Source organism: Oculina patagonica, chromosome 13, assembly GCF_052425735.1.
Source record: "Oculina patagonica isolate OP01 chromosome 13, crgOcupat, whole genome shotgun sequence".
Classification (NCBI taxonomy): domain Eukaryota; kingdom Metazoa; phylum Cnidaria; class Anthozoa; order Scleractinia; family Oculinidae; genus Oculina; species Oculina patagonica.
Genome location: NC_135770.1, coordinates 7,834,811 through 7,847,652, shown reverse-complemented (window position 1 = coordinate 7,847,652; position 12,842 = coordinate 7,834,811).

Genomic DNA, 12,842 nt, shown 5'->3' with positions numbered 1-12,842 from the left:
ATTACCGAGGTTTTTGTTAATGATTATTTTCTAAGAAATTCAAGCTTGATTTATCTTCTGCACCAAACTTACCTTGAAAGTTTTTTTTTTAAAGGACTCTAGTCAGCCACACCTTTGTTTTTGTTTACATGCGAGAATTCCTGTTTAATATTATATTTTTGGGAGTATGTCTAAACAAAAGGGTTCACCGTAAAACTGCTAAAGATAATTAAACAGACTCCCAATAACACAACTTATAGTAATGCAATAGGGCTTCACTTCACCATACAATTGTATAAATTCGATGTCATTGATGGCAGAGACTAACTAGACACCTTAAAGCTTTGATAGACTGAAATAAAACAATTTTCAACATGTATATATACAAATATTATAGATTGGATGAAGAAGGACGTCAGAAGCAAATCACTCTCAGGTCCATGTTTAATAAAAATGTATACAAACGTTTCGCCCTTCGGGCTTCTTCAGTGTATGTACATGTAGGGCAATACTTGGTGAAGCTAGTTCGATAACAAGATCATATATATATGTGTTCAAGGTTGTGAAGTCTCAAGATTACGTAATATAGTGAATAGATTTACAAAAGTGATAATGAAATAGTGCTAATGAAGAAAAAATATAAATAACTTGTCCAAGGTCACAGAAACTAAACAATAGTACATAATTAGTCAGGTAAAATTACATCATATCCAACGGACTTACAAAAAAGTGCTAATGAAATGAACAAATGGAGCAAAACACAACTAATAACAAATCAAAAGTTACATAATACTCTATAGGTTTACAACAAGTTCAAATGAAAAGAAACAATTACAAGACATTGCAAAGAACTAGTGAATGGTCTTGGGAACAATAATGCCTAATTCTTAAGCTGAAGGGCGACTAAAAAATTGATCTAAAAATTGATCTAAAAAATATTGACCTAAAAATTGAGTCAAAACAAATAAGAAAAGAATAATGCAAAGTTAAAAGGTGGTACTTCCCAAAAGGGTCAATTATTTCGTCTTATAGACGGGCAAAAAACATCAAGGAGCTTCTAGCGGGACCCAAGGGATCCAATTATAGTAATAGGGATAATTCTGTCGGAGGATGTTTTAAGTGTAGCAAGAAATGTGATCTATGTAAGAATTTTTTAAAGGAAGATAAGGTATTTTTTAAGCACATGTACGGATCGTTTTTATAGCATCAGGCAACATCTTAACTGTAAATCGAAGAACGTAATTTATTTAGCTACCTGTATAAAATGTAAAATTCAGTATGTAGGCTCCACATCCTATGAATTCAAGGTCAGATTTCGTAATCACAAGTCGGCTATGTTTACAAATAAGACCACGTGCGAATTAGCCGTGCATTACAATAGAATTGAACATCAAATGTCTGACTTTGAATTCATTGTGATCGAAAAAGTTGTTAATGAAAGTGACGGTCAAATTGATAAACGCTTACTCACAAGAGAAGCGTTCTGGTGCTCACAACTTAGCACCCTGCAACCTCAGGGCCTTAATAAAAGATCTGAATTTAATTCAAAACATAGGATTAGGTTTAATTGACATATTTTTATGTTTAGCCTTTGACTAATTCCGTTTCGTGATTTTTAGATTTTCATTTTTAATTTTAATTTTTTATATATAGTATCAATATGACGATAGTAAATTCTGCATTCGTTCAAAGGCCTTTCTTTAGGATTTGTTATTTTTGCGTAATTTGATCTACTCAGGGGCTTCGGCCGGAGATTTTATTATAGATTTTTCTGTTTAAAGGCTCCTGCCTATGAAACTGTTGTTTTTCACTGTCGCTTTTATTCAAGGTCTTTTAGTTAGGATTTTGTTACGTAGAAGAATAACTTTTTGTCGTATTTTGCGTACCACCTTATAACTTTGCATTATTCTTTTCTTATTTGTTTTGACTCATTTTTTAGGTCAATATTTTTTAGATCAATTTTTTAGATCAATTTTTTAGTCGCCCTTCAGCTTAAGAATTAAGCATTATTGTTCCCAAGACCATTCACTAGTTCTTTGCAATGTCTTGTAATTGTTTCTTTTCATTTGAACTTGTTGTAAACCTATAGAGTATTATGTAACTTTTGATTTGTTATTAGTTGTGTTTTGCTCCATTTGCTCATTTCATTAGCACTTTTTTGTAAGTCCGTTGGATATGATGTAATTTTACCTGACTAATTATGTACTATTGTTTAGTTTCTGTGACCTTGGACAAGTTATTTATATTTTTTCTTCATTAGCACTATTTCATTATCACTTTTGTAAATCTATTCACTATATTACGTAATCTTGAGACTTCACAACCTTGAACACATATATATATGATCTTGTTATCGAACTAGCTTCACCAAGTATTGCCCTACATGTTCATACACTGAAGAAGCCCGAAGGGCGAAACGTTTGTATACATTTTTATTAAACATGGACCTGAGAGTGATTTGCTTCTGACGTCCTTCTTCATCCAATCTATTCATTTCACGGAGTCAAGGCATCGTGTATCCTCCGGGATCTCACTCACAAGCGACATTCTTCGTTGGATACGCAGTTTTCTTCATTCAATCTATACAAATATTATATATATATCTTTATTAAAAATGATTGGAACAGTTACATTTGTATATTTCTAATAATTTAGGACACTAAATATATTACTATTTTATAGAGCTAAATTGGAAAAGTTGAATTATTATATTTGACAGAAGTATTTATTTCTGCCAGACAGGGTCACCCATCAGTATTCGAGTAACACATACATATAGTTTCAATATAAATTGAATTACGTACATTGTAGACCTGTCAACACCTTAGTTATTGATGTAGGTTTGTATTAAAAGAATTACAGAGACAATAAACTCTTTTATTACTTTGAAATCTTACACGAATTGTGTTAGTGAACATATAATGCTAAGAAGGTCCTTGCAAGAAAAGTCCCTTGATGTTAACTTGCACATTCACAGCTTATGGAATGTACTCTAAAATGTTATTACTAACATTCAGATGTACATTAATGATGATGTACAACACATTCAAATAACTCAGTAAAAAGGTTATCTTTCCCTGGCATTAAATGGACATTTAATGTGTCATCGTATCTTAAAGACTGATATCTTTCCTTATTGGTCCTTTAAGTGAAACATTTAAATTAACTTAAACGTTATCTTTTAATTACATTTAAGTGGCATTTAATGTGGCAAATTATCCTAAAGATTCCTTTCCTGTTCTTTAAGCTGCCACTTAAAGTCTCTTTTAACTTAAAGGTTATCTTTCAATTACATTTAAGTGGCATTTAATGGGGCATAGTATCTTAAAGATTCCTTTCCTGTTCTTTAAGCTGCCGCTTAAAGTCTCTTTTAACTTAAGAATGCCGGTCGCTTAGAATCCAACAATTTGTGGCAAGAGGATGGAACTTCGATTTCTTTCATACTTTTATGTTAGATAGGCTAGGGTATAACTTAAATCGCTGTATAGTTCTTTCGATTGAATATCCTTTTATTTTAAAGAAAAATGCAAATAACAAAAATCCGTTAAAATCGTCATTTGAGGCGCTAAATTATTCATGACTTTTGCACGAGTTTGAGAGCCTCGCGTGCAAAAACAAATCACTCTACCGTCTTTTAAACACTCAATCCATAGTTAGCAATCTCTAAACATCTACTGAAATGATTTTGGGAAATATTACGTTGTTCTTTGTAGACAAAATAATTTTATTTCGAAGGCATACAATTCACTGCCGTAAAAGTACTTGGTAAATAAAATTAATTTTCACCATGTGCGAAACCTTCAAATCGTTTAAGCTTCTGGTGGTTGAATGTTAGAAGAATGGAGTATAAATCCCTGTAAAAATTTCTCCGGGCAAATGATTAAAAGCGACGTGAGATCTTTTCGAATTCGGTTAAATATGCAAATATTTGACCTTCCGCGGTCAACTTTGAAGTTACGGGTCAGAAATAATTTTTGTTCCGTGTTCCAAGTCCTAACCCATTTAAGACCAAATTAAGCATATGAAAAAAATATGTCATTTTCTAACCTTTATCTGCTGTAAAAGGTAGGTTCGAAGGCCATTTTAGCATGATTACGGCTCTTATCATTCGTCGCATCTGAGCTTCGTTTTCCTTCCGCGGTCAACTTTGAAGTTACGGGTCAGACATGAATGACATGAATATTTCAATCCGTGCACAAGTCTTAACCCATTTTGGGTCAAAATAATCACACACAAAAACATTATGAAATATTCTAACCTTAATCTGCTGTAAAAAGCAGGTCCGAAGGCCTTTTAAGCACGATTCCGGCTCTAAGCATCCGTAGTAATTTGAGCTTCGTTTGTGTAAGTATGTCATATTTAGTGGTCGAAATCCAATCTGTGATCAACTTTCGGCGCTTCTTGTCACCACTGCATCTTCTTCGACGGCATACGCCGATTGTTATTATTGCCTCGTTAATAGTACACAAAAAATAACATCTGATCGCTAAACGGCATGATGTCGGCGCTTACAGTAGCTTACAGTAGCTTACAGTCCCATCTTGCAAGATGGGACTGTAAGCTACTGTAAGCGCCGACATCATGCCGTTTAGCGATCAGATGTTATTTTTTTGTGTACTATTAACGAGGCAATAATAACAATCGGCGTATGCCGTCGAAGAAGATGCAGTGGTGACGAGAAGCGCCGAAAGTTGATCACAGATTGGATTTCGACCACTAAATATGACATACTTACACAAACGAAGCTCAAATTACTACGGATGCTTAGAGCCGGAATCGTGCTTAAAAGGCCTTCGGACCTGCTTTTTAACAGGAGATTAAGGTTCGAATATTTCATAATGTTTTTGTGTGTGATTATTTTGACCCAAAATGGGTTAAGACTTGTGCACGGATTGAAATATTCATGTCATTCATGTCTGACCCGTAACTTCAAAGTTGACCGCGGAAGGAAAACGAAGCTCAGATGCGACGAATGATAAGAGCCGTAATCATGCTAAAATGGTCTTCGAACCTACCTTTTACAGCAGATAAAGGTTAGAAAATGACATGTTTTTTTCATATGCTTAATTTGGTCTTAAATGGGTTAGGACTTGGAACACGGAACAAAAATTATTTCTGACCCGTAACTTCAAAGTTGACCGCGGAAGGTCAAATATTTGCATATTTAACCGAATTCGAAAAGATCTCACGTCGCTTTTAAGTGCTACCGACTGGAATTTTCGAGAAAAAAATTTCAAAACTCCTAATTCGCATTTCTTCATATTCAGTCAAAAGAAACCCTTTGGTGAACTACTTACGAAAATGACATTTAAAATTTTCAAAGGGTTTTTATATTTGAGAAAATCGGCAAAAGGTTAAAAGGCCGTTTTCGCGTCCCCGCCGCCATAAAATTTTGTCGAATTTTTGTGGGTATTCAAAACACTCGTACGGAAAGAAGGTTGAACGTATGAAATTTATCTTTGGCAGATATGCGGGGCATCCAATATACTACACAGAAACCTAAAAGTATTGCAAAACGATGCAATTAAACAGATCTTTTTTAAAGCCCGAAAATTGGTATTTTGAGCACTTTGGTAAACACTTGAAACAAGGGTAACTTTGGTGGCAAAAATCGTGTCCTGGTACATCGAAATTTGGAATAAAAAATAGATCGGCGTCAAGTACTATTATGGTACTGTAACATATAAAAAATCCAGCCCGGGCAATTGAAAAACCACCCGTTGAGAGAAGTAAACGCATAGTGAATATTTCATGTATTGACTACAAAAATTGGTCACGGTCACGCAACACTAGTAAACACATTTCGATCTGATTTATTCAATGTGTTTTAGTTTTGCTCACTTTTGCTACAGTTTATGCTCGAAAAAATCTACCTATCTTATGTATTATTTACTGTTTTGTATTCATATAAAAATTAATTTTAGAGGATGGGATAATTGATCTGAACGCAAAAATACAAAGGTCAAGTTTCGTGTCATATTTACCGACTTTGCCGCTCACACTGTGTAACTCGCACTGTGAAAGAAATAAAACAATTCAAAGCGAAATGGCTTCACAAAGTAGTCTCGAAGCGTGTCATATTTTATCCTGGTGGTTCTGTTTCATTAAATTACTAACTATTTAACACTGGTAAAAGTTATTTTTAGTTCCGGCTGTATCGATTCTGTAAAGTTTTTCGAATACCTCAGTCTGTGTGTCAACAACATGAATTTTGCAAATACAGTATGTGTTCATAAACAAGATGATGATCTTATCGACAAGCGTATCTATAGAAGAACATCGAAAAATGAAGTAACTGTGTTCAACTGCTTGTATATTTTCCTTTTAAGAGTGCGGGTCCTCGCCTTGATATTATACGCCAGAACTGATACATGTACATGTTTACCAAGAACTGCAAGAACTAGAATTAGATGTCTGTCTGAATTTCTGTTGATTTCCTGTTTAACAATAACAATAAAAAAAAAAAAAAAACACTCTTGGCTATAAAGCAAAAGATACTATACCACCAGCAGCAGCTTACCATACATGTCCAAACATAACAAGTAACGATTCTCGGCTAGTTGAGCAAATACCAAACACATTCGAAAAGGCGATCTCCACAGCCGTTGTCAGCCGTCGTCACGCTCTCCACTTCGCTCCACTGTTCCCAAGCTGTCTGCCTTTCTCCCGTTTGCAATTTTTACACAGGCTCTCTGACTTTTTACCGCATTCACAACCAATCTCGACTCACTCTTTGTACCTCCAGACTCTTAAAACCAAATTCCATCCTTTGGATAGCGGGGAAAGGGAAGGGTTTATACGGGTGTTGGGTGGGGGGGGGGGGGGGGGGGTAGGGGTCAAGGTTTATTTTGTCATTGATCTTATTGTCCCACGAAGTGACTGACCAGATTACCTGGTGTAATCAGTTACCTTAAGGTTTAAGATGGTAGTAATTTTAGCGATTTTTTGAGGAGGATTTAGCGACAATGTAATTTAGCGATTTTCAGATTTATAAAAAAAAAAATCAGCAGGCCCTAGAAAAAAAAATACCCAGTGTAAACCAGTATTTCATAAAGTAATAGCTAAGATGGAAATAAATGTTCAGTAAAAGAACAGAATCACTAGACGGCATTGTCAGAAAGAACAAAGTTTCGATATCCATTTCTTAAAAGAATTTTTGATGTTGACTATGATTAATTTATTTTCTTTTGGGGAAGGGGGAGGGAGGTACTAAAATTTAACGAGTATTAAATTTGACGAAGACTAATTTTAGCGAGTACTTAATTTAGCGATTTTCGTGCTACTCGCTCAAATCACTAAACTTAGAAGCCGTTAAAAATTGCACCCTTGAGGTATGTTGTACTGACAGCAGCCTGGGAACTAGCTAAGGGTTGGCCCTCAGCCCTCAGATACTGAGGTGGACAGGAATTCAGGAAGAGAGGTTTAACTTAAAAAAAACAACAGCGACAAAAAACATGAATTTTGCAAATACAGTATGTGTTCATAAACAAGATGATAATCTTATTGACAAGCGTATCTATAGGAGAACATTGAAAAATGAAGTAACTGTGTTCAACTGCTTGTATATTTTCCTTTTAAGAGTGCGGGTCCTCGACTTGATATTATAAGCCAGAACTGATACATGTACATGTTTACCAAGAACTGCAAGAACTGGAATTAGATCACAGGCAGACCACCCTATGTGTTCGTGGTTAATAATTGTTGACATAAGGTTATGTTGAAAACAATGGTGCATATATATAGAAGATATATAGAGAAACATTACGTCGGCTTCGATTTACTACAAAATATAAAATTTACTCTAAATGATTCAATAAAAGTTAAGATAAAATGCTGAATGTGTCTTGTGTCGTGTGTTTTTGCCGCCCCGAGCCCTTTAAGCCCGGGTTTAAGACGTTTATTTTGCGAAATCATTTAGCGACCGTTAGAAGAGAGAGAGAAGAGAGAACAAGGCAGGCAGCTTTACCGCCGGCGGTCGCGACCTTGTCTAATTCAAGCTGGAACTGACGCGAAACCATCAAAATTCTCGCCTCGAAAACACCGGCATCCGATCGACTAGATATTTCTCTGTCCTTGTGCCGAATTAGAGCTTCACACTTCCAATATTTTTCGAGTAAAGCGATCCCGAAATCTCAAAAGTAGCTTTCTCCATATGATCAGTGCAAAATTCTGGATCAAAGAAATTTGAAACATGCGAATAACAAAAGGAAATTTGACACATCTGTCAAACATTAAATAAAATAACGAAAGAAAATTAGGGCACAGTCGCTAAATGATCTCGCAAAATAAACGTCTTAAAGGGCTCGGGGCGGCAAAAACACACGACACAAGACACATTCAGCATTTCATCTTAACTTTTATTGAATCATTTAGAGTAAATTTTATATTTTGTAGTAAATCGAAGCCGACGTAATGTTTCTCTATATATCATTGATTTCAACATAACCTTATGTCAACAATTATTAAGGGACCGATCGTTTATTACGTCCCATGGGGGGGGGGGGGGGGGCGGTGGTTTTTCAAAAAGTGTAGTGTTTCAAAACTGAACCCCCAAAAATTATTTTCATATAAAAATTATACCCCCTTCGTAATTCTTATTTAAAAAATGTACCCCCCCCCCCCCTCGACCAGGCCATAATTCTCTCTTTTCTTCCTTGCAGATTTTTTATTTTGTTGATATAGCCACTCAACATCGCTGCTACGTATTTAACTGATCGAGGTTTAATATCATATGAAGCCATTCTCAATGAACTTCACTGAATACTCCAGCAAATTAATTTCTTTCCACCACAGTCAAACCATACCGTAAAACACAGCACTGTGTCGCGATGTCGCTTGTTTCTGAAGACCAATGGCGCATGAACAACAGTTGCAGATGTTGCTGACGTTTTTCGTTGGTAGTGTATTATCACCATCGGTTATTTTTTTTAGGAGAAACTGTTTTGTCACAGGGTTGTTAGTTACTTGTTACGGGACTCCAATGAGACTCAGTTTGTAAGACGTTCGGATGAAGGTGAATGTGAATTTTGTTAGGGGGGTCCGGAGGCATGCTCCCCGAGAAATTTTGAAAATCTGAGCTATCAGAAATGCCAGTTCCTGCATTATGAGTCACTTTCATGCTTGGTTTATGGTATATTTATGAGCCTTTTTTAACGATTATGAGTAAACAACAACAAGAACCGCCAGCGCGAATTTTTCCTTTTTTTTTGGTTTCAGTTATAGAACCTGTTAGACTGCCGTTGCTGTGTCATAAAATTTGACCCCCCCTCACGTTTCTCATAAGTGAAAAACTTACCCCCCAAAAAGGGGCTTGTTTTAAAATTGAACCCCCCTCCAAAACCACCGCCCCCCCTTGGGACGTAATAAACGATCGGTCCCTAACCACGAACACATAGGGTGGTCTGCCTGTGATTAGATGTCTGTCTGAATGTCTGTTGATTTCCTGTTTAACAATAACAATAAAAAAACACTCTTGGCTATAAAGCAAAAGATACTATACCACCAGCAGCAGCTTACCATACATGTCCAAACATAACAAGTAACGATTCTCGGCTAGTTGAGCAAATACCAAACACATTCGAAAAGGCGATCTCCACAGCCGTTGTCAGCCGTCGTCACGCTCTCCACTTCGCTCCACTGTTCCCAAGCTGTCTGCCTTTCTCCCGTTTGCAATTTTTACACAGGTTCTCTGACTTTTTACCGCATTCACAACCAATCTCGACTCACTCTTTGTACCTCCAGACTCTTAAAACCAAATTCCATCCTTTGGATAGCGGGGAAAGGGAAGGGTTTATACGGGTGTTGGGTGGGGGGGGGGGGGGGTAGGGGTCAAGGTTTATTTTGTCATTGATCTTATTGTCCCACGAAGTGACTGACCAGATTACCAGAATTGCAGAAGTAATCGTTACCTTAGGGTTGCTATTTTTAGCGGCTACTTATTTAAGCCATTTTTCTGAGCAAGATTTAGTGACTATTTAATTTAGCGATTTCAGAATTTGTTTTTTTAAACCAGGCCCTTGTGTGGAAAATGGTCTAGGCAAACTCTCTTTCGAAGAAAAAACTGTGGCAGCTACAATTCTTTTGCAATGAACTTGGACTAGCTGTTCCTGTTCCACAAGTGAGGAAAAGGGCTCTTTATGTGGTCCTGTTGCAAGAACTTGTCCAGGAATGTAGTTGCATCAGAATGCGGGACCAAGTTAAAATGCTCTGTGTTCTGTTGCGTCTGCAACTATTAAAAGCAGTGGCGGATCAAGGGGAGAAGCCATTGGGCCCTGGTCCCCATTATTTTTAGGCTAAACCGAGGCCCACGGGACCAAGAAAAATCATCTTCAAGAGCTAATTTCAGGTCAGGATGATTGGGGCCCCCACCTACCTAAAGGTCTGGATCCGCCACTGTTTAGTACACATAAGCTAGCTCCTAATAAATTGTCCAATACTAAGTGTCGTCGTAAAAGCCGTGCATTTAAAATTACTGTTTTATACACCTCGAGTGACTTCTAGTACACGCATCTCCAAGCTACGTGAGATCCGACAAAGAATTGTGCCAAAGTCTTCCTAACGTTGTGTGGCCCTCTGCATTTAATCGTCCCACATATCCTAAAATAAGGCAAGGGGCAAACCTTTAAATACCGAGAAGTGAAGACAGGAAATGATTTCCGACCAATTTTTTCTGCAAGGTTGGTCCTTTTCTTCTCTCTACTACAAGGTTTTTTGTCGCTGTTGTTTTTTTAAGTTAAACCTCTCTTCCTGAATTCCTGTCCACCTCAGTATCTGAGGGCCGGAGGGCCAACCCTTAGCTAGTTCCCAGGCTGCTGTCAGTACAACATACCTCAAGGGTGCAATTTTTAACGGCTTCTAAGTTTAGTGATTTGAGCGAGTAGCACGAAAATCGCTAAATTAAGTACTCGCTAAAATTAGTCTTCGTCAAATTTAATACTCGTTAAATTTTAGTACCTCCCTCCCCCTTCCCCAAAAGAAAATAAATTAATCATAGTCGACATCAAAAATTCTTTTAAGAAATGGATATCGAAACTTTGTTCTTTCTGACAATGCCGTCTAGTGATTCTGTTCGTTTACTGAACATTTATTTCCATCTTAGCTATTACTTTATGAAATACTGGTTTACACTGGGTTTTTTTTTTCTAGGGCCTGCTGATTTTTTTTATTATAAATCTGAAAATCGCTAAATTACATTGTCGCTAAATCCTCCTCAAAAAAATCGCTAAAATTACTACCATCTTAAACCTTAAGGTAACTGATTACACCAGGTAATCTGGTCAGTCACTTCGTGGGACAATAAGATCAATGACAAAATAAACCTTGACCCCTACCCCCCCCCCCCCCCCCCCCCCACCCAACACCCGTATAAACCCTTCCCTTTCCCCGCTATCCAAAGGATGGAATTTGGTTTTAAGAGTCTGGAGGTACAAAGAGTGAGTCGAGATTGGTTGTGAATGCGGTAAAAAGTCAGAGAGCCTGTGTAAAAATTGCAAACGGGAGAAAGGCAGACAGCTTGGGAACAGTGGAGCGAAGTGGAGAGCGTGACGACGGCTGACAACGGCTGTGGAGATCGCCTTTTCGAATGTGTTTGGTATTTGCTCAACTAGCCGAGAATCGTTACTTGTTATGTTTGGACATGTATGGTAAGCTGCTGCTGGTGGTATAGTATCTTTTGCTTTATAGCCAAGAGTGTTTTTTTTTTTATTGTTATTGTTAAACAGGAAATCAACAGAAATTCAGACAGACATCTAATTCTAGTTCTTGCAGTTCTTGGTAAACATGTACATGTATCAGTTCTGGCGTATAATATCAAGGCGAGGACCCGCACTCTTAAAAGGAAAATATACAAGCAGTTGAACACAGTTACTTCATTTTTCGATGTTCTTCTATAGATACGCTTGTCGATAAGATCATCATCTTGTTTATGAACACATACTGTATTTGCAAAATTCATGTTGTTGACACACAGACTGAGGTATTCGAAAAACTTTACAGAATCGATACAGCCGGAACTAAAAATAACTTTTACCAGTGTTAAATAGTTAGTAATTTAATGAAACAGAACCACCAGGATAAAATATGACACGCTTCGAGACTACTTTGTGAAGCCATTTCGCTTTGAATTGTTTTATTTCTTTCACAGTGCGAGTTACACAGTGTGAGCGGCAAAGTCGGTAAATATGACACGAAACTTGACCTTTGTATTTTTGCGTTCAGATCAATTATCCCATCCTCTAAAATTAATTTTTATATGAATACAAAACAGTAAATAATACATAAGATAGGTAGATTTTTTCGAGCATAAACTGTAGCAAAAGTGAGCAAAACTAAAACACATTGAATAAATCAGATCGAAATGTGTTTACTAGTGTTGCGTGACCGTGACCAATTTTTGTAGTCAATACATGAAATATTCACTATGCGTTTACTTCTCTCAACGGGTGGTTTTTCAATTGCCCGGGCTGGATTTTTTATATGTTACAGTACCATAATAGTACTTGACGCCGATCTATTTTTTATTCCAAATTTCGATGTACCAGGACACGATTTTTGCCACCAAAGTTACCCTTGTTTCAAGTGTTTACCAAAGTGCTCAAAATACCAATTTTCGGGCTTTAAAAAAGATCTGTTTAATTGCATCGTTTTGCAATACTTTTAGGTTTCTGTGTAGTATATTGGATGCCCCGCATATCTGCCAAAGATAAATTTCATACGTTCAACCTTCTTTCCGTACGAGTGTTTTGAATACCCACAAAAATTCGACAAAATTTTATGGCGGCGGGGACGCGAAAACGGCCTTTTAACCTTTTGCCGATTTTCTCAAATATAAAAACCCTTTGAAAATTTTAAATGTCATTTTCGTA